The following is a 20,766-nucleotide window of genomic DNA, read 5'->3' as shown; positions in this document are numbered from 1 at the left end:
AAATCCAAGGTCATGAAAAGTTGCTCTGATGTTTTCTTGTAAGAATTTTATAGTTTTAGCTTTCAGATTAGGTGTGTGATCCATTTTAAGTTTATTCTTATATGTGGTATAACATATATGAAGTCTTATATGTGGTGTAATGTATATAAGGGAAGTCCAAAAAAAAAGAAGTTTTTTTTTGCATGTGGATTTCCAGTTTTCCCATTACCTTTTTGTTTGTTTGTTTTTAAAGTTCTTTCTCTATTGAATGGTCTTGACTCCTTTGTGGAAAATCATATGTGAGGGTTTATTTTTGGACACTCTCTGCTATTCCACTGGTCTTTATGTCCATACTCATGCCTGAACAAGGTTATTTTATTACTGTGTTAAATATTTTATTTTTAGTTGACTAATTTATCCTTCTTAATGTGTGCCTTTTACTGTATCTTTAGATTTTGCATTTAATAATTTCATTTAGTTGACAGTACTCCAAAAAGAAATGTAAATATCAACTTTATAATGAGTTCTCTTGAACTTAAAATACTAGAAAAATTAATATTAAAGTAAGCAGTTGGGGTTTTTTAATTGATATTGCACTTTCTTTGGAAATTTGAGGAAAAAGTATAAAGACAAAAAAATGAAATGTTAATTGTACTTGCTCACAGAAAAAATTAAAAAAATGAGAAAGACCAATTATTCTATATTAAGTGATTCTTTAATTTTTTGTTAAATGTCACTTTCATCTTAGTTCTGGAAATAATCTACTTAATGAAGTGCTTTAGGAATTTCATAGAAGAAAATACTGGTGTTTTGCAAGATGCATTTTTAATAAGGACCTGGTAATGACTTAATCATTAAGCTAGGTCTGAATGACTGTTTATTAGGCTTTTCTTTAATGTTACGAATATCCAACCTAATTTTAGTCCTTTCAAACTGCAAAAAAGATGAGAAAATTTGAACATCAGCTCTTATTTTCCTTCTCTGTTGAGATACAGACTTTATTTTCATCACTTTTTTCAGAGTAAGTTTAAATATTAAATAATATGTTCCCCAATGTTTCAACTATAGTCCTTAAAATAAGTTATTTGGAATTCAGAACTGTGAACTAAAAATATTTTGTAACAAGAACACTGGGCTTTAAATTAAGGACAAGAACCTCTAAGAAAGCAAACTTAACCTTTTAAAAGTTTGTTACAACGTAATTAATTCTATCTCATGAACCAGTACACTAAAAAGATACACCCTCCCTCAGTAACTCAGTTATTCAATTTTTTCTAATAGGTCTCACATTTTTTAAATGTTATGTAATGGCCAATCTCATTTTACCGATATCCTCATATACTTTATCCCTAAATTACGTGGAAACAAATCACAGACATTATTTAATCAGTAAATATTGTAGTTGTTTGTGTGTGTGTGTAGGAACAGACTGTTAATGTATAGTTTAGGGCAAATCCATTCAATAAATAATGTTTAAATTTCTACTGTGGTTACGATACAATAGGGAATAGAAAAGACAAGATCTGTGTTCTAAAGGAACTTACTTAGAACCAGTTCTTAAGCTGAAATTTATGGGCATTGAAATCCTGAAGAATTTGAGTCCAGCCTTAGAAAAACAAAATAGAACTCTTGAGCTGTATTCTGACATACTTGAGTCACATACTCAAGGAGAGGTAATACAATATCCTTTTAGTCCTTTTATCTTTAAAGGGGAAAAAATAGAACTGTACTTGATATCAGCAATAAAACATGTTAGAAATATATGAAGAGTTGGGCTTATCAGTTGTAAATGGCTTAAAATTTTAGATTAGGTGAATTAGAATGATGTAAATTATGCCTTCATCATATTGACTTTGTAGCTCCTGTTTATTTGGACAGTCATGATTTTAAAATTCATGTCTATTTTCAGAATGTGCTGGTGATTTTTATTAATTTGGTATGTAACATATACCAATTAAATTTTTTTATTTGTTCAAAATACTTTTATAGTACTGTTATTTTCCCATTTTGAGTTTTGAAATGTTAATGACATATAATTTCAAATAGAATGCCAAAGTTCTGTTTTTGTACCGTTTTATCTATTGATTTCATACTACTTTTGGTCCTTTGTTGCTAATGGTTTTCAGGCCATCATCCTACCTAAACTGAATGGCTGCGATTTCCTGTCTGGATTAGAGAGAGCTCCTTTGGAGCCCTTTTCTACACTGCAGCTTCTGCAACCTGAGTCCTCTTTGTAGAATGATGATCTAATTCTCTTACTCTCCTTTTGGAAATTCTTCATGTCTCCCTACTGCCTTTAGGTGAAGCCCAGAGTATAGGGTATCACACATTCTTCTACTCAGCTGAAGCTTATATATTCAGTCCCTTTAAGTGCCCTCTCTAGTGATTTCTTCACTCTTTACATGTAGATATTTATACCCTCATCCATTCCTGCTTCTGCAACAACTTCTCCTCTTCCTCCCCGTTTTTTGGAAATCTGACATGTGCTAGGTGTACAGGTAGGGTCTTGTTATTTGCCTTTTTAAAAAACTTTTACTGGGACTTCCATGGCGGTCCAGTGGTTAGGACTTCCCCTTCCAATGCAGGGGGTGCAGGTTCAATCCCTAGTTGGGGAGCTGGGATCTTACATGCCTCGTGGCCAAAAGGTCAAGGGGCATGGAATGGAAGCAATATTGTAACAGATTCAAGAGATTTTAAAAATGGTCCATATCAAAAAATCTTAAAAAAAAATACCCCACTGTTACTGTGAAAGTGTTAGTCATTCAGTCGTGTCTAACTCCTTGCGACCCCATGGACCATAGCCCACCAGCCTCCTCTGTCCATGGAATTCTCTAGGCAAGAGGACTAGAGTGGGTAGCCATTCCCTTCTCCAGGGGATCTTCCTGACCAAGGGATTGAACTTGGGTCTGCTGCATTGCAGGGGAATTCTTCCCTGTCTGAGCCACCAGGGAAGCCTATTTAACTTCATGGGCTTAGTAGAGATATGACATCTCTATCATATGATAGAGGTAGATAGTATCTTATTTGTCCTCTGTGTCTATGGGGCTTGGTAACTGGGACGTAATAGGCACAGACTGATAATTTATTGAATGAATGAATGTGTACCTGTTGCTGTGATACAAATTAACCTAAAACTAAAATAAAAAATTTTTTTTTATTATCTTATAGTTTCTGTAGGTCAGGCATTCAGGAGTGGTTTAGCTGGTACATTCTGGGTTAGAATCTCTCATGAGGCTGTAGTCATCAAGATGTTGGTCAGAGCTATTGGAAGACCTGACTGGGGCCCCAGGATTCTTCCATTATAGCTGGCTCATATAGGTGTTAACAGAAGACCTGTCAACAGGAAGCATCAGTTCCTGTTGACATGGACCTCTCCATAGGGCTACTTGAGTAGCCTCATGACATGGAAATCAGCTTCCTTCAGAGCATGTGCTCCAAGAGAGGGAAGAAGGAGGAAGCCCATAGTGCCTTTCATGACATGATCACATACAGTCACTGCCGTTACAGTCTGTCCTTAACTCAAATGAAGAAGAGGCCCTGTCTTTGAAAGGAGTATCAAAGAATTTGTGGGTGTATTTTATATCTAACCACTATGGAATGGAACAGTCGTTTATGATTCTCCCTTGTTCAGACTTGTTCAGTCGTGTCTGACTCTTTGTAACCCCATAGATTGTACCCTGCCAGGCTCCTCGGTCCATGAGATTCTCCAGGCAAGTATACTGGAGTGGGTTGCCGTTTCTTCTTCCAGAAGATCTTCCCAATGCAGGGATCGAACCTGTGTCTCCTGCAGCTCCTACATTGGCAGGTGGATTCTTGAGTCACTTGGGATTCTCCCTTGAAGGTGACCAAAATAGGTCATTTTCCCTCCTTATGAAATACATTTGTTCAGATGGAAATAAATTTTAAAAGTATTCCCTTAGGGCTTCCTTGGTGGCTCTGCAGTAAAGAATCCGCCTGCCTGTGCAGAAGACAAGGGTTCAATCCCTGATGCGGGTGGTTCCCACATGTCGCGGAGCAACTCAGCTCAGGAACTGCTGTGCGCAGAGCCTGGGAGCCACAACAACTGTGTCCATGCACTGCCAGTACTGAAGCCCCCCCCGCCATAGAGGCCATGCTCTGCAACAAGAGAAGTCACTGCAATGAGAAGCCTGCACGCCCGTAGCCAGAGAAGAACCCTTAAAGCAGCAAAGACCCAGCACGACCAAAAATAAAAAAGAATATTCCCTTAAAATACTTTACTTATTTTGGATGATACAAAGTAACTAGATTGTACATTAATGTGACTACTGAAATGAGCTAATTGTTTTTAAATATTCATATTTTTATTGTAACTCTTTCACTTAGATTCTGGAAGTAAAGTCATCTAAGTTTTATGTTGTCTGTAAAATGAATGTGACACGGAATTCGTTACCTTAAGGCTTATTGGGTCTTCAAAAAAACCAAACACAGCTATTTGCAAGCCATAGTGACATACGGTTAAGATAGAAAATGAGAATTTTTAAACTTGTAGCTGAAAACAGTTTAAATAATTGTACAAAAATTAGTCTTTTTAGCCTAATATATGTATATAACTTGGTCATTCGAGAAAAATTCGAGTCTGTAATATGAGTCAGACATTTTACTAGGCTGGGTATGTATTGGTGAGTAGCATAGACATTTTTCCACTTGGTGTTTATCTGTTGGAGAGCTGGTAATAGATCAATAGACATCTGTGGAGGAAATAAAGCGAAGCGATAGAGAATTATGGGGAGACAGATACTGCCACGCTGTTAGAAAAAGGTTGTCAGGGGAAGTGACCTTGAAGCTGAGAACCGAAGGAGTTTTCCCTGCCAGGAGCTCACAGGCAAAGGGATCGCCCTGCAGTGTGAACAGTTGGTGTGGAAAGGATGCCTGGGGATGCCCGTGGTGAGAGTGGAATGAAATTTGAGAGGCAGAAAGAGATCATACTATCTAGTTTAAGAGACCGTGATGAGGAGTAGGGATTTTATTCAGCATGTTGAAAACCATGGAAGGATTTTGAAATTACAGTTTTTACTAACAACAACAAAAAACCCAAACTTTTTGCCTGCAGAAAGCAAAGTCAGTAGAGGAAGTGGGAGAACGGGAAGGAGATCATTATAGTAGTCCACATGAGTGATGATGGAGGTGTGTTCTAAAGTGATGGGAGAGATAAGCGGTGGGAGAGACGAGGACAGGTTTGAGGTCTAGTTTGTAGGTAGAACCAGTGGGGCTTAGTATGAAGTGTGAGGCACGAGGGAAGTAAGGACAATACTCAGGGTTTTTTTGGCTTGAGCAAAACCTGAGCTCAGGGAGGAGGAAAATTGAGTTTATTTTTGATAATGTTAATTTTGCGATGTCTGTAAGTCATCTAATGGACATGTCAGATGGCAGATGGTTATGCAGTCCTGGAGCTCAGAGGTTTGAGATGAGATATACAGATGGTATTCAAAGTTGTGGCATGAATGAGATCATTTCTAGGGAGGGAATGCCCTAGGAACTCTAGCTTTCAGAATTTGCATGTGTGGGCAACATTCTTGCTTTGGTTTGTGAAAAAACAAAAGATAAAACTGCAGCACAGAAAGTTTGGTTTATTTCTAGCATGTATTAAAGAGTATATGCTTTTTTCCCCTTCAATTTGATGGTAGTATGGTATATGATCATGGCATCTGGTCCCATCACTTCATGGGAAATAGATGGGGAAACAATGGAAACAGTGAGACTTTATTTTTGGGGGTTCCAAAATCACTGCAGATGGTGATTGTAGCCATGAAATTAAAAGACGCTTGCTCCTTGGAAGAAAAGCTGTGACCAACCTAGACAGCATATTAAAAAGCAGAGACATTACTTTACCAACAAAGATCTGTGTAGTCAAAGCTGTGGTTTTACCATTAGTCATGTATGGATGTGAGAGTTGGACTATAAAGAAAGCTGCATGCCGAAGAATTGATGCTTTTGAACTGTGATGTTGGAGAAGACTCTTGAGAGTCCCTTGGACTGCAGGAAGATCCAACCAGTCCATTCTAAAGGAGATCAGTCCTGGGTGTTCATTGGAAGGACTGATGCTGAAGCTGAAGTTCCAATACTTTGGCCACCTCATGCGACGAGTTGACTCACTGGAAAAGACTCTGATTCTCGGAGGGATTGGGGGCAGGAGGAGAAGGGGACGACAGAGAATGAGATGGCTGGATGGCATCACCGACTCGATGGACATGAGTTTGAGTGAACTCCGGGACTTGGTGATGGACAGGGAGGCCTGGCGTGCTGTGATTCATGGGGTTGCAAAGAGTTGGACATGACTGAGCAACTGAACTGAACTGAAGTGTGATTGATGGTAACTTGATTTTGATGATATTTTGTATTTAACTGCAAGTCTCTAGCCTAGAATACATTTGATATTCATTAATGCTGATATAAAGTAAGAATCACTTTTTTAAGATCAGATCATGTTTTTTACATTTATTTTATACTTAATATTGTTAAGTATAACAGACGAGGTCAGCAAGCTTTCTGTAAAAGGCCACCGTGTAAATATGTTAGGCCTTGTGGGCCAAAAATCTATTGCAGTTATTCAACTCTGCTGTTCCACAGAAGGAGCCTTAGACAATACATGTGAACATAGTTATGTTGCAATAAGACTTTATTTATAAAATAAATTTGGCTCAAATTTGACCCATGAGCTGTAGTTTGCCAATCCATAGTAGAACAGTATAATGATCAAAATTGCTTCTCAAACATTCATTACCCAAAATACTTTTTCTGGGTCATCTTTGATTCTTTGCATGTGTATTCTATACCAAATTTTCTTTTTGTCCCTACCAGTTGTTTGATCTCTTGTGTCTGTGTCTAAATCAGAGTCATCATACTAGTTCATGAGCCAGTAGATATTTTGTCTTTGTCCATGTGAGTGATCTTCGGTTCAGATTTGTTATCCCCTTGTAACAAATGATTTGCCAGTTTGTTTTTTGTTACTCTATACAATAAGCTAAGATCGGTGAAAAGTTATTAATGGATTAATGAGTCAGAGATTTTCAAATACTGTGCCTCAGAATAGAGTTGGTACCGGAAAGTCAGCTGCATTTGGATCCATGCTAATCAAGTTGAATCTGAGAGTTACTGTTATGAAGTTGAATAGGAGAGGCAGCATAATAAAGTCATTAAGAATACTAAACTCTGGAGCCAGAGAGCCCGATAAACTCTAGGCTCTACTACCCCTTACTAGTCTTGTGACCTTGGGCTAGTTATAGTTGCTTAACCTCTCTGTGCTTCGTCTCGTCTTCTGTAAAGTGTGGACAGTAGTACTTAGCTTATAGGGTTATATTGAATATTCAGTGAGTACCTAAAATTTAACTCATAAATAGATATGAATAGGATTTTAAGCATAGGATATATGATCTTTAGAAATACATTACTATCAAATGTAATTCAGAATACTTGCCATTTAAAATGACAAATTAAAAGGAGCTCATCATGAGTAATATTTTCTCCTTTCTATCATGAATATAGTGAAACTATCAGTGTTTTCTCTGTGTTTACCTAGATGGCAACATCCAGTATCTGGCTCTCAGTGAATGTTAATTAAATAAATGAGAATTTGTATTTTTTTTCAAGGTGCTAATTTTCCAATTGTAAGATCCATCTTTTGTCTGATTTGGAGAAAGTGGTCTCTTGCTTGTTGAAAAACATGTTTTATATTGCACTTCAATCTGAAATCCGTGAATTTTTCTTAAGACATTTCTGTAAGCCATTATTTTCCTCACTTTTAATGCCCCCTAGGGATATTTCTGATAAGGCAATGCTGTAACGGTATACAAATATATTTAACTTTTGTTTGATCTCAGAATAGGCAGGATTAATAACTGACATTAAAATGGCGATGAGAAAAAAATTGACTAGTTCATTCCATGGCAGTCTTGGCTTCCATTTTCCTTATGTTATAACTTGTGAGATATAAATTTATTTCAGTCTTTAGTAATAAGAAAACATCTTTTCTGTAATATTTCTTTGCTCACCCATTTTTTTTTTTTTATATAACTGCGATAAGGGTTTTTTGTTTTTTTTTTAACTATTTGCTTATTTATTTGACCTTGCCAGGTCTTCATTGAGGTATGTAGGCGGGACCTTTAGTTGCAGCATATAGTATCTAGTTTCCTAACCAGGGATTGAACCCAGGTACCCAGTGTTGGGAATGCAGAGTCTTAGCCACTAGACCACCAGGGGAGTCCCTGCCGGTTTTAACCCTATGAAATTGCTGATACTCTACCCTTTCTGACCTTACAAAAATGGCATTTTATTTGATTCAGCCTAATAGAAGGCAGGATTTTTTTTTCCTGAAAATCTTTTACTCTTTGTAGTTTCATTTGATTTCAGCAATTTGTCACTTTCATTCATTTAACAATAATAAACTTTTTTCATCTTTAACTTTTGATAATAGCCACCTTCCAGGAGCCTTTGTGAACTGTATTGTAAATGGTTGGTTAGAAGCTATCTGTTGAGCTTTTAATGTTCTGGCACCATGTAAAAGGCTTTTCATGCATTATCTCTGATCCTAACAATAGACCTGAGAGAGGAATTATTAATAATATAAATGGCAGGGCTAGGATTTGAATTCTTTTTAGTGACCTAATCTTAAAGTTACATAGTATTACTTCCAGCATCCCATTTGTCAGTAGTTACCCATTCAGGAGAAAGGGAAATGGGCTCTTCTTTTTGAAAGTATCTTAAGAATTTGTAGGCATTTTAGTTTTGAATTTTTTAAAAAATATTTATTTATTTGGTTATGCTGGGTCTCAGTTGAGGTGTGTGGGATCTAGTTACCTGACCAGGGATCAAACCCAGGCCCCCTACATTGGGACCATAGAGTCTTAGCCACTGGACCACCAGGAAGTCCCTTAATTTGTTGACATTTTAAAGTCACTGGAAGATTCTGGAGACCTCTAGATGTGTTTTCTGTCATGATGAAAAATTTATTTTGTCCTTCAAAAATTTTTTTACTCTTTGATGTCAGTGTAAGTGATTTACAATTAATGGTCATTCCTGAGTTCTTTATCTTCCAGATTGTAACTTGAGACATGGTCTATTAGTTATACACAATGGAGGCACTTAGTCTGACTGTTCTTATTGGTACAGGGATATTAATCTTCCAGTTTTTTCCTATTTGTTTGATAATTTTTTACTTATTTTTTTGGCTTTACAAAATATATAACTATTTTATAAGCTGTCTTTATTGTTGAGCCTGTGAAAGAACTAATTACCATGCCTCTTTATTTATGCTGAAAATTATTATTATTTTTTTTGCCAGATTTATCTTTTCATTAAATATAGGTGTCAGTTAGTTTACACACTGCTCACAGGCAGTCTGCAGGACTGACTGCCCTAAAGAAAATTAGAGACCTCGTACAGAACTAAGCCTGAAATACAGGAAATGTACAGGAGAACCAGGTACAATTCCTGTGTTAGGAAGATTTCCTGGAGAAGGACATGGCAACCCATTCCAGTGTTCTTGCCTGGAGAATCCCATGGACAGAGGAACCTGACGGGCTACGGTCCACGGGGTCACAAGAGTCGGACATGACTGAGCGACGAAACGACGACAGCACTGAAACATTTGTGACGGAATCTTCCAACGTGTATGTGAAAGAAGATGCCAGATTTTCCAGAGAGCTTGGAGGTGTTGAGTATGGAAAAAGGGCTGACAACTCTGATATAAAACACACCTGTGTATTTATGGCTAATCTGGAGAGCAGAATGGGGGTACTCCAAGGTAACGTGAATTGCAGTATTTCTTCATGTGATGTGTTGTATTTGACAGGGGAAATAATTGCATTGAGGGTTTTATGTTCATCTTCAGATTTCACCTGTCAACTTGTGTGCTGAAAAATCAGAGAAGTCCTCTCTCTGATTTAATGCTTTATAGTGAGTCAGTGATAAAACCTAGAACTAAAACCCAGAGTATAGTGACCTGTACCATATTTGATGATCTTATCTTCCTTAATAAGCTCTCATTCTTTGGCCTAAAATTCTAGAGACTGTTTCCTTATGAGTTTCTTGTTTTTCTTTAACCTACCATACTGTTTTTTAACATTTTTATTTTTCTAATTATCACACAGTAAACTATATCTTTCTTTGGGGTATAGTTCTATGAACTTTGTTAGATATACAGATTAGGATAACCTGTACTATAGCACAGACATAGAACACTTTTATCACCCTTAAAACTTCCTTATTCTGCTTATACACCTTCTCTCCAACTCTAGTGCCTGGCAGATGCTAATGTCTTCATCAATAAAGTTTTCTCTTTTTAAAAATATCCCATAAATGGAATCATGCAGTATGTGACCTTTTGAGACTTTTCTTCCATTCAGCATAATGGCTTTGAGAATCATTCAAGTTATTGTGTGTAAGAAGGGTTTATTCACTTTTACTGTTGAATTACATGTGTGTGCCACAGTTTGTATATCCATTAACTCGTGGAAGGACATTTGGGGTGTTTCCATTTTTCTGGCAATAACAAATAGAGTTTCTGTAAACTTTTGTGTATGGGCTACCCCGATGGCTAAGTGGTAAAGAACTTGTCTGTCAATGCAGGGGACGCAGTTTTGATCCCTGGGTTGGGAAGATCCCCTGGAGAAGGAAATGGCAACCCACTTCAGTATTCTTTCCTGGGAAAGCCCATGGACACAGGTGCCTGGTGGGCTATCGTCCATGGGGTTGCAAAAAAGTCTTGACACCAGTTAGTGACTAAAGAACAACAGCAAACTTCTGTGTATAGTTTTTGTGACATCATAAGTTATTTCTCAAGTATACAAGTTGGCAAACTTTTTTCTGTAAAGGATTAGACAGGCTATATTTTAGGCCATATGATCTCTGTTGTGACTACTCTGCTCTTGTAGGATGAAAATAGCCATATACAATACATAAATTTTTGAATGAATGTGGCTGTGTTCCAGTAAGACGTTATTTACAAAACTGGAATGGCACAGGGCTATAGTTTTCCAACCCCTGTTTAGTGGCAAATGTCTAAGAGCCGGATTACCAGGTACATGATAAGTATACTTGATAAGAAACTGCCAGCTTATTGATTTTTCAAATATTTAGTTTAATAATATTTGAATTAGGGAATTTTAATGAACTCAGACTTTAGTGTTCACACACCAGACCTACATAATTTATGGTAACCCAGGCTTTGTTCTTGTCTTATACTGAGGATGTATTTTCCCTCCTACTTTTATTCATATTCATGTGAGGTTTTTACATGGATGAATCTTGTCCTCCTAGATAAAGTACAACTTGAATTTCAGTAATTTTTATTTGACTTATAGAAGATATGATGAGATATTGCAAGCAGATTATTTCTTTTAGGGATGTATTAAGAACAGAGAATCATAGTGAGAGCTGCTAGATTTTTTAATCAATCAGTTGATTTTTTTTTTTCCTAAAAACTGAGTGTGACTGCATAGACAGCTATCACACCATGACATCCAGTCTCTTTATATGTGTTTGTTCATTTTTTCATTATTAGACCCAGACTGTTTATCCACCGTGGAAGCTCATCTGGGAGATCATTGTCTTTATTTTGTGTAAGCTCCAGATGACAAATTAGGTATTAAATCTTAGATTTATGCTCATGTCCCTGGAGTTCTAAAGGACAGCATTCTCCAGTTGCTATTGGAAAGCTGTTGTTTCTGTTTGTTTTGACTGTGGGATGCAGAATTAGCTTTTTGCTAGTAGTATTTTGTTGTGATTCCCATGGCCACAGAGCAGGAGTGTGAGATTCAAAGGAAGGCAAAGAATCTCGGATATATCAGTAACTAAAAAAAGCAGAGACATTACTTTGCCAACAAAGGTCTGTCTAGTCAAGGCTATGGTTTTTCCAGTGGTCATGTATGGATGTGAGAGTTGGACTATAAAGAAAGCTGAGCACCGAAGAATTGATGCTTTTGAACTGTGGTGTTGGAGAAGACTCTTGAGAGTCCCTTGGACTGCAAGGAGGTCCAACCAGTCCATCCTAAAGGAGATCAGTCCTGGGTATTCATTGGAAGGACTGATGTTGAAATTGAAACTCCAATATGTTGGCAACCTGATGCAAAGAGCTGACTCATTTGAAAAGACCCTGAAGCTGGGAAAGATTGAGGGCAGGAGGAGAAGGGGACGACAGAGGATGAGATGGTTGGATGGCATCACCGACTCGATGGACATGGGTTTGTGTGGACTCTGGGAGTTGGTGATGGACAGGGAGGCCTGGCATGCTGCAGTCCATAGGGTCGCAAAGAGTTAGACATGACTGAGCGACTGAACTGAACTGAATGAAACTGGAGATGGTGAATAAAACACAGGAGGTGTATCTTTCTGGTTATGGTTTGCAATTAGTTATGCTCTTCTGAAAAAGCAGTGAAGCCCTAGGACAACATCAAAGAGGTAGAAGAACATTTTGTACTGATCGTCGTCCTACTTGTCTTGATGAGATGATTGGAATATTATATCCATGAGTGGGAAGTGCTACTGTTTATGTATGCTTTATTATAAAGTATGGCTAGTGACTGCCATATTGGCTTAATTTCTTCCATGTTCGCTACATTAGAATCCCTATAAAAGAGGTGTTGAATATGCAACTTCTTTGTAGTCTAATATTGTCATTTCGCTTCCGACTTTTTGCAATCAAGCAGTAGTCACTCTCCTTAGCTCTTCAGTTATTAAATTTTAATACAAGTCTGATTGTCTCTAAGTATGATAGATACTTCTTTGTAAGTCAAGGAGAGTTAAAAGCATTTCCACCATTCGGTCCTGTTTTCCTCCATAATGCAGTTATCCAGAGCAGGATTGTCTTGTGCTGTTGGGCTTGTCCTGGGAATGTAAGATGAAACTCCACTGAGTGCTGCCTTGTGAGATTTCCTGTGTCACTTTGTCCTGTATTAGCAACACCCTGATGGTTTACAGCCACCTCTGCCCAAGAGTTTGAAAAGTACATTTCCCAGACCTGAACATTATTTACTAACAAGATAAAAAGGTTAAGAGTGCCTTCCACAAAATCTGACCTTACGTTTCTATGGCAGTGGTTCTCGACCCTGGGTGCATGTTAGAATCAACTGGAGAACCTGTGAAAGGAGTATCTGGGCTCCAGCCCCGAAGATTTCAATTCAAATGGGTGGGTCCTGGGCATCAGAAACCTTTTTCAAAGCCCCTAGTTAACTCCTTTGTCCAACCAGGGTTGAATATACCTCATGTATAAGAAAATTAGTGGACCTGGGCTAGCCATGTCAAGTGAAATATTCTGAATTAAGAGACTAACTCCTCTTTTCCACCCTCTTTCCAGTTGGAACCCAGATTTCTTTGAGTAAAAATACCATCAGGGGAATGGGCCCTATTGTGTTCACACATTGAGAACCTGTTGTTCAAGGAATCCCCTAAAGGTCAGTGTATGGGAAAAGAAGTTAGTGGGGTTTTTATTTTTAATCTATACTACCGTTGGGTTTATTGGTAGATTAAGATTGCAAATTACTTGTGAGTAGAAATGCCATTTTTAATTGGCTAGATTTTAAGTGCTACCATTATAAATTGATTAATATAATATCATTTTTAAGAAGTATATATATATCTTCATTTATTTTTAATAGACTGTTAAAGGAGCATACATATTACATACTTATCTTTGTGCTTATACACATGTAGCATAGCTTTGCAAAAATATTCAAGAAATTAAGCACAATGATTGATTCTGGGAAGGCTAACTGAGGCCCAGTGGTGGGATATTTATTATTTTTACTCTGTCTTCTTCTTTGCATTATTTATTTTAACCCTAGGCATACATTAAATTTCACAAAATCTTTTTCAGTAGATAAAACTGCTTTTTAAAAAAAATGTTTTGCAGGTATGCTTATAGTTTTTTCTATTTGGAAAGTTAAAAATAATATCACAATCATATAACTTGAAGATTTCTGCTTATTTATCTGGTACATTACCTCTTGTTTTAGATGTGTTATTTAAGTGTATATCTGCTCTCTCCTCTGAGCCCACCTCCTGGGTTTCTGTTTTGCTTTACATTTTCTCATGGCTCTTTCATGTGCTGTATATAAAAGAATGGTCCCTACCTAGATGATGACACTACCATTCTTCCAACACCTCAGGCTGGAAATCTTAATTCTTCTTTGTCTGTTTCATTTGATCCTGAAAGACATCTCATTCCCAGATTGTTAACCCTGCACTGGTGACATTTCCTATCCAATAGCCCCTCACTCCCACTTGCACTGGCACTGCTTTTATCACTGAAGGATCATTAAAGTAGCCATTGCACACTTCACACTATGCTTAGATTTTCTCAACATACATTACTCTCTTGCTTGATAGGCATTTTTTGTTAACCCAGACTGATCTGCCCTTGTCTACCTATTCTACGCAAACCTCATCTCCAGCTCTCCCCCTGTGCTCCAGCTCTGCTAACATACTGGAAGGAGACAGCAGCATGTCTGTGCCCTTTCTTGAGTATGCGTGTGATCTGTTGAGTATGCATATGGCCAAAAATAAGTGTGGGCCTATTTGTCAGCCGAATGAACTCCTATTCAGTTTCCAAGATTAAGTTCAAATGTCATCTTCTCTATTGATTATGAAATGTTCCTTTGTGTTCTCATAGCATCTTGTTTACTTATTTTTATTATGGTAGCTATCACATTCCTCTGTAATATCTTTTAGCTCTTTAAACAGATCACCCTTAGAAGGTGATCTGTTTAACTTTCTGTTACTAACACTTAACAGAGTTGCTGGATGTGTTAGAAGAAGTGTTAGGCATGAACAAGGAAATGAAAGTTAATACATACAAAATTTCATACTATTTATAATCACTGGAACTCACTAATCAATGTTTTTAATAACTTAGTAAACTATACTTTGCATTTAGGTAAACTTCAACTTTACATTGAAAACAAGAGTTATTTACTAAGTGGAATAACTGAACTCAAGGAGGATATTTGACTTTAAAAGGGCTGACATTTTTAAAGTACCTTTAGATGATTAGAAAGAGTACTTTTTATGCAGATAGATTTACACTAAGTACAAGGCATTTTGACAGTTAATTATTTAAATCAGAAACCAAGTCAACCTTTATTAACATAGCCAGAGCTTATGTTCTTGGAAGTAATAATGCTATATTTACTTAACATTTATTCTGTTGTTTCAGCATTTACTTACTTTCACTGTGTATTCATTTGGATATTGGTGCCCATTGGTTGGCCTTTCATCATTTCTTAACTTGAATATACGTATCATAGTAGAAAATCACTGTAGTTCACAGTGTCATATTCCTTATAGATACTTTAATATACATTAAAATTGATTCTATGCTAATTTTTTTAAACAAGAGCTACCAGTTTTTATAGATCTACTCTTAATGCATGTCTAAATTTATCTACAGTAGATAAAAGATTTCCACATAAAGATAATTGAGTAAACGCATTTGTATTCTCTTCTCCTTCCTAATACTAACTAAAAGGATGAAGACTAGGGAAGAATTCTTGTAACTTGAGTGAAGTGAGGAGAAAACTAAGACTCAGTCTGCAAGAAGAGCTGTAACCTTTAGAACAAATGGAGAAGTGTGCAGACATCTTAAACAGAGCTCTCCCAAAGTAGGTGGCATAGAGGTCTCAGAGTGGCAGGCCAGGTGAGGCTGCAGGAAAAGACACAGATGCATTTTTTATGCAGAAAAGAGTAGGAAAACCTAGCCCAGTGGAGGAGATAGTGTACAGAGCTGTCTCCTTGGTATCGGTGGATTCAGAGCAGCCAGAGAAGTAAACACTGAATCACAGTGCAGGCAATCGGCAGCTTAACACTCCCTCCCTCCTCCCCCACTTTAACCTCGCTGGCTGGCTTCATTAGGATTCTCCAGCCATGCTAAGCACGTTCTTCCCTCCAGCCTTTGATTTTGCTTGTCCCTCAGCCTGGAAAATTCTTCCCCTAGAAATTCTTCCGGATTACTCCCTCATTCATTCACGTTTCTATTCTGCTGTAAACTCAGAAAGGCATTTTGAGTTGACTGTGCATACTCAAGCAAGCAACCTCGGAGCATTTTATTTTCAAAGCTTTCTGCTTTTTTCCTTGCAATCGTCACCATCAGACTTGTGTATTGATTTATTTAGTTTTTCTTTCCTTTTCGCAAATCTGAGCTCCCAAAGGACACATGCTTATCACAATGCCTATATTCCACCTCTCTATTCCAAACACCTAGAACACTGCCAGGCACCTAATTGTTGCTTAACAGATGAGCACACAGTTCTTCCCATACACAGCAGCATGTACCCCATACAAACTGGCAAATCCCATGTAGAGAGGCTTAAAGGACGTCATCAGCCATTAGCAATAATTGCTTTTTATTTTGATCCTGATTCATATAAAATAATTGTAAAAATAATGACGTTTATAAACGTTATAAACATTATAAACGTTATTGAACGTTTGAACACTGGATACTTGATACTAAAGAATGTATAGTAGTACTGTGAATCAGTCAGGATTTAGTTGCAGAGAACAGAATTCATTCCAGCCAGTTTAAACAGCAACAAACTTATTAAGGGTGTATGTGTGTGCTTAGCCGTGTCTGAACTCGTGACCCCATGGACTGTAACCCACCAGGCTCCTCGGTTTATGGAGAGATAGAAAGGGCTGAAGAAACAGATTTTAAGCTCACAGTTGCCCTTTCGCAAACATCTCCCGTGCAATACCATGGAGCTGGACCATCAAGGGAGCTGCTAGTTTCTCTGTGGATCAGGATGCGATTGTAAGGGTTAATAAACTATGGCCAACAGGCAAAATCTGGCTTTAAGAATTTATCTGTGTCCTTTCAGTTAAGAAGAGTTTTTGCAGTTTTTAAATGGTTGAACAAGTCAAAAGAAGAATAATAGGTTTTTAAAAAAATATTATTGAGGTATAATTGATGTCCAGCACTTTATGATTTTACCGCATAATGATTCAGTATTTGTATATATTGCAAAGCCATCATTACAATAAGTCTGTTTAACATCCATCACCACACATAGTTATATTTTTGTTCTTATGATGGTAACTTTAAAGATGTACTTTCTTAACAACTTTCAATATGTAATACAGTCTTATTAACTATAGTTGCCATGCTGGTCCTTATATCCTCATGACTTAACTCACGTTATAACTGGAAATTTGTACATTTTGACTCCCTTCGCCAATTTGCCCACTCCCTACCCTTCACCTCTGGCAACCAACACTCTGTTTTCTGTACCTGGGAGCTTGATTTTTTTTGTTTTTTTAGATTCCACTTATAAGTGAGATCACATGGCACTTATCTTTCTCTGTCTGACTTATTTCACTTAGCATAGCCCGTAAGGCCCACCCATGAAGCCACAAATGGCAAATTTCCTTCTTTTTATGGCTTAATAATATTCCATTGAGTTCTTATACACATTTTCTTCATTCATTTGTCATTGGACACTATGATTGTTTCCATATCTTGGTTGTATATAATGCTGAGGTGAACATGGGGGTTGTTTATGTCTTAGTTAGTGTTTAGTTAGTGTTTTAATCTTCTTCAGATAAATTCCCAGAAGTGGAGTTGCTAGATCATGTGATAGCTCTATTTTTAATTGTTTGAGGAACCTCCATTCTGTTTCCTTACTCTCTACACCATCTTACATTCTGACCAGCAGTACACAAGTTTGGAATAGTGTTTTGTGTCACCTGAAAATTTTATGAAATTTCAGTGTCCATACATAAACTTACTAGGATGCAGCCGTACTTTTAAAATTTACCTATTGTCTATGGTTGCTTTCATACTACACTGGCAATAGAAATCACTTGGCGAAAGATTTATTATCCAGCCCTTAAAGAAAAAGTTTGCCAAACTCTGCTCTAGAATACACAAAGTATTATGGGCAGCCAGATGTATGTGTCACACCGTGCCTCCCAGCAACCAGAAGGTAATTACTGAATCTTGAAATCTCTGTAGCTTCACAGTGTGAATGTCAGCAAGAGTGTGGTTTCTGCTTCACTTCTGCCTTTCAGAATCTTGGGTGAGTAGATTTGATTGGCTGAACCTATGTTGCAGCAAGAACCTATTTGCAAAGGAGTCTGTGGAAACCCTGCCCTTTGTTTCCCAGCCCCTGTAATTAAACATTCTGCCTAATTCAGTTCCCAGTGCCTTTATAGAAGTTACAACCATCTTGCTTCAGTAAAAGCACACTAATAGACTTTTAGTCCATGTGTGTGTTAGTCACTCAGTCGTGTCCAAAACTTTGCGATCCCATTGACTGTAGCCTGCCAGGCTCCTCTGTCCATGAAATTCTCCAGGCAAAAATACTGGAGTGAGTTGGCACTTCCTTCTCCAGGGTATCTTCCCGACCCAGAGATTGAACCCGGGTCTCCTGCATTGCAGGCAGATGCTTTACCGTCTGAGCTACTAGGGAAACTTTTAGTCTATTAGTTTTTTTTCTTTTTGGCATTATATTGATTCATACTTAATGCAGGTCTGTGATGTTCAGCACTGTATCATTTATTATTTTCTTAGACAAAAAGACTGTAGAATTTTTAGTGTTGATACATTTATATTTTATGAGGAGCATATATATATAAGCTTCAAGCAAAATTATTCATATCAGAATAAAAATTTACTCTTAGCAGTCTCACAAGGAATAGATTTTGCCTTCAAAATAGCAGAGTAGCTAAATCAGGCCAATCAGATAAGGATTCAGGGAGACGTTTCCTGTGAGACTGTTTTGGTGAAAGAATATTTTTAATTTAGATCCTTAGTCATGATATTGTAACTCTTTGAGGTTAAGTCTAAATATTTTCAGGGGTAGGCTTTGGGAAAAAATAAATAAATAGAAGCAGTAAGTTGGAGTTTAAAAAGAAAAAGAGATATAATAAAGTAAATAAAAGTATAAGCTCCTAAAGTGCTAGTGAGGCCTGAGCATGATAGTCTGCTGATAAATGTTTAGCAACTGTCTCTTCAAGAAAAGACCCCACAGAGCCCCCATTTTTAGTGTTTGGTGACTTCTTTGGTAAAATGTTCTCACCATTGCTGCTTTTAGGCTATTAAGGTTTGACACTGACTCTCTAGAATTTCTGAAAATTTGGCCATCAAGCTTTCACGAGCTAGCATAAGCTGGATCCACCTAAGTGTTAGTGTTAGTCGCTCAGTCGTGCCCGACTCTTTGCGACCCCATGTACTGCAGCCCACCAGGCTCCTCTGTCCATGAGATTTTCCAGGCAAGGATACTGGCGTGGGTTGCCATTTCCTTCTCCAGGGGATCTTCCCAACCCAGGGATCGAACCCAGGTTTCCTGCACTGCAGGCAGATTCTTTACTGACTGAGCTACAAGGGAAGCCCCCACCTAAGCTGAGCCTAAAAACAGGGTTTAGGAACAGAGGAGGCAGAAATAGTTGACATGAACATTTATAGTGAATATGCAGGGAAAGCATTCCACGACACCTAAATTTCTCCTCAAGTCAAAAGTCATCATCTTTTAAGGATAATCTAACAGTATATTATTTTATTCATAGAAGAAAAAGATGAATAGTTTCTGATGTTTCAGAAAAAATAGATTTTTTTCTGAGGTTATCATCTTATTTTTTTTTTAATGGAAAGAATTGCTCAGAACTTGTTAAATTACATAATACATTGTTGTATTTAATTGCTAGTAATATACTTTAATTTGTAATTTACTTCGATGCATTCTTCCAGGAAGTTATTTCTTTACCATTTCTGAATATGATTCCATATTTGGCGTTATGTGTTTGAGTGCCTGGTATGAGGACTGGGAAGGACTTGAACTAAAGAGAAAAGGAAACTCAAATGAAAAATGTGATTAGATGTATGTAACATTTCCCTGGTCTGTCAGATGTGAGATGCTAAGAACGCTCAGCCAAGATATTACTCATGAATCATATTTCTTGTTGCCAGTCTGGTTACACCCTTGGTGGGAGATACACAGAGTAAACATGGATTTTGTGTGTGCGTGTTTTTTTAACTTCTTGTGGACAAAAATACTTGCGTTAATTTTGTCCAAATGTTTTTAGAGAGAACAAATAGTACTGTCATTGCTAGGAACAGTTGGAAAATAAAATCACAGTTGCTTTCATAAATAAAATTATTTCATCAAGGCAAAGAGACAGCTTCCACTTAATAAGAAGAGCTCTTGTCTTCAATGTATGTGTCTCGAATTCAAATTTCACCTGATGCTTGTTGTTGGATCTTTCTGGCAAGTTGCTTTAACCTCTATGAATGTCAGTTTCTTAACCTATAAATTAGGCATTGTACTATTTGTGGTAGGAAATAAATGAATATATTTCAGTGAGGATAACTAGCATCACACTTGGCTGTGGATCTTAACTCTATTTCCTAGACAAAAACTGACGCAGAGGCAGGAAACGGGAGTTCCTTAGGGATTAACCCCAGCCCCAGTTGATAATTGCCAAGACTGTCCCTCTAGACTCTTAAAATGATTCAAGGGCAGAATGGCTGGTGTTTTCCACTTGGAAAAACTGATTATAAATCATGTGTAGAAGAGTTTGTGTGTGAAGAATTAACATGCAGAGAACAAAGCTGCAAAAACCTGATTGGCTAGAGTAGCCTATGGATGAGCAGGAAAGTCCATTCGTTTATTTTTTTCTGTTGTTGAAAATCTTTAAAAAAAAATGTGCTTAATCCTTCCTGATCCTCATCCTCCCTACAACCCTGCCACTCTGCTGCTTGATTTGGGTTCCCTGCTGTACTTTCTTTGCCTTGGTATCTTATAAATACTTCCCTGGTATCACATGCCACACCTGTATCACACC

The 20,766-nt window shown here is 37.4% G+C and overlaps 1 protein-coding gene across 5 annotated transcripts in view; it reads left to right on the top strand.

The window, feature by feature from the left end:
• The window catches only part of WDFY3 (WD repeat and FYVE domain containing 3), a 280,291-nt gene that overhangs the window by 51,682 nt on the left and 207,843 nt on the right, over positions 1-20,766 (top strand). Inside the window, exon 3 of one of the 5 annotated variants that reach the window (XM_055434541.2) lies at positions 13,289-13,385. The exons of the other annotated variants lie outside the window; for them this stretch is intronic. The gene's annotated coding sequence lies outside the window, so the exon portion shown is untranslated. The remainder of the gene's footprint in view (positions 1-13,288; positions 13,386-20,766) is intronic. 5 annotated transcript variants of the gene reach the window in all.

The sequence above is a fragment of the Moschus berezovskii genome, chromosome 5, assembly GCF_049115385.1.
Source record: "Moschus berezovskii isolate FMDL1 chromosome 5, NW_MosBer_1.0, whole genome shotgun sequence".
Taxonomy (NCBI): Eukaryota; Metazoa; Chordata; class Mammalia; order Artiodactyla; family Moschidae; genus Moschus; species Moschus berezovskii.
This window is presented reverse-complemented; position numbering and strand designations above follow the sequence as displayed.